This window comes from Octodon degus, unplaced genomic scaffold (assembly GCF_000260255.1).
Source record: "Octodon degus isolate 3935 unplaced genomic scaffold, OctDeg1.0 scaffold00075, whole genome shotgun sequence".
In the NCBI taxonomy this organism is placed as follows: Eukaryota; Metazoa; Chordata; class Mammalia; order Rodentia; family Octodontidae; genus Octodon; species Octodon degus.
Genome location: NW_004524651.1, coordinates 5,913,335 through 5,915,869, shown reverse-complemented (window position 1 = coordinate 5,915,869; position 2,535 = coordinate 5,913,335).

Here is a 2,535-nt window from a genome sequence, read left to right as displayed (position 1 = left end):
GCTTTTAGAACAGTAGTGCATTGCACTTGTGTGGTATAAAGCTCTGAAGTTTGTGGTTGTTTATTGCTTCTCAGCCTTTTGGCTAAGATCAAGTGAAGTTTGTGGTTGTTTGTAACAGCAGCAATGGGAAACTGGAATAGCACCAACTATCGTAGCTAAAGAGAGTCTTCCCTTAGGTCTTTCTGATTAGCAGGCATTAAAATAATAGGCTGTCTTCCTCTAGCCTTGCTCCTCAAGGCCTCAGCCTTGAAATTTCCACAGAAGTCTTTGTGTTTCCTAAGATCTGCAGTCATAAACACACTGACTAAACATATTGAAGAACAAGATAACTAAAATCCTTTGAGTTCTTTAAGGTCGTGTTGTTTATGGCTTATTGTGGTAGACAAAGTTGCTGATCTGGTTTTGTCTGAACTGCTGAGAGTCAATCTCGAGCTTCAACATTATTTTGTATTGAGGTTGAAATAAACGCTTATAATTTTTTCTTCACTGGTGTCTCACAGGGGTAAAACTCTATTATAACACATTTTTAAAAAGTCCTATGTATTTGGTACAGGGTCTCATTATGCAGCTAGGACTTGTAGTGATTCTCCTGTCTCAGCCTCTCCAGAGCTGGGATTACAGGCATGCACCACCATACCTGGTCTCAGCCACTGGCTCAGTGTGCTCAGGGCGGGGCCAGCACAGCATGTGGTATGAGGGATGGAACCCGGGACCTTGTGCTTGCCTCGGCAGGCAATTAGATGTTGCTGAGCTATCTCTGAAGTCCCTGTAACATATTTTAAACTTATTTTTAATCACATATTTTTATTAAGCTACATTCAATAGTACACAGAAAATATAACCTTTATAAAATTCTTTAAAGCAAGATATTTATTCATGCTTTTCTGCTTTATAGGAAGACAAGGTCAGAATCTCTAGACACACACTCATAACATGTATGAACTGGCAATTTGGAAATACTAGCTTGGTGTCCCAAAGCATAATATCCTTGCTCAAAGAGTAGTGATTTATTAAATGGTAACATTGAGTAAGTGACATTGGCCTGAAAATATTAATAGACACTCATGTATGCTTGGAGAGCAGCCTCACATAGTCTGAATTCAGTGCTACACAAAATTTGTTCAAATTTTTGTGAACTCCTTCACAAATGTGAATGAGTTCCCTGCTTTCCTTCCAACTATAGAATGTGAGTCTTTTATCTTTATTGGTATAAAGATATTTGTGTTTCACCAGCAGTCACGAGGTAGTTCTGCCATAGGCGATCTAGGAGGCAAAGTGACTGAAATTGTCTCACGCATCTATTGGTTATCTTTCCGGAGACTTAAGCCAACTTAGGAGTTCTTGATCCCTTGATTTCAGTTAAGGTTAAGGATGCTGTAGGTTAGGGATGAATTAATCTCTCACAATCGACGTCAGCCGGATTGTGTTCTATCGACTCAGCTCCCCTCATTCTCTTTCCAAACTGGGACAGTAGATCTCAGACACCATTTCTGAGGTGTTGGCTTCTCTCTCACAGACCACTGCTACAGTAAGAAGCATGCTACTTTTTCTCCTCATTGACTGTCATAGATTTGCAGCCTAGAAGTTTGGGCAGTCTGGTGGCATTCCATACTAGGCAGCTAGCTGTCCCCTGGATCATGTGCCTCTTCTTGTCCAGTGCTCCCTGGGCAGTGACAGGGAAGCAGAGAGTCAGACTGCACACACCGAGGCACACAGGGAGCCTCGACTGGAAAGCTGGGCCCAGGATGTCTTTGTTTCTGCATACATGTGTAGGTGTGAGTGCACATGCACACATGCCAGCATGCATGTGTGTGCATGTGTGTGCACATGCATGTGTGTGAGCATGCACATGAGTGTGCATGCATGTGTGTGTATGTGTATGTGTGTGATGAAGTTCCTTGCTATGTAGGTTTTTTGGTGCCAAGGCTGGATCAAACACCTTCTTGTGTACTCAGTGTGAGCTCCAGTGGCAGCCTACAGTTCACAGGGCTGTACCACCTCTGGCCTCCGAGCTGCTCTGGGGTGTGTTCTCATCATTTCTGAGAATGTCTGGTGCCTGGCTTCCCTGAATATCAGCTGGCCTGCACTGTCTCAATGGCTCGTTGGTGCCAGGGCTGCCTCTGGTAACCCTGGTGATGAAAACTACACCACTAACACAGAGGAAAATGTTACAGGAAGTTGGCTTAGCACTCTTCTAATTTGTACTTAATTTATAATGAGCAATTTAGAATAGTGAAATATTAGAACTAAGCTAAATGCTAAATACGCAATCTTGCATCTACTCAGTGGAATTTGGTGGAGCAATTTTAACATGTCTGTCATGCTTAGATTCTGAGGGCAGCAAAAAAAAAATCGTAATACCAATTTATCTCAATGTTTTGACTACACAAAAACATAATAATGTTGACACTTTGAAAAATCATAACATTGTTTTACCAAATAATCTAAATGCCTATTATTTTACAAATAAGGAAAGACAGATTCTGAAAATTCTTTTCTGTTCCCTGCTCTCCTGTTTATTGCTTTTAAGTGTTA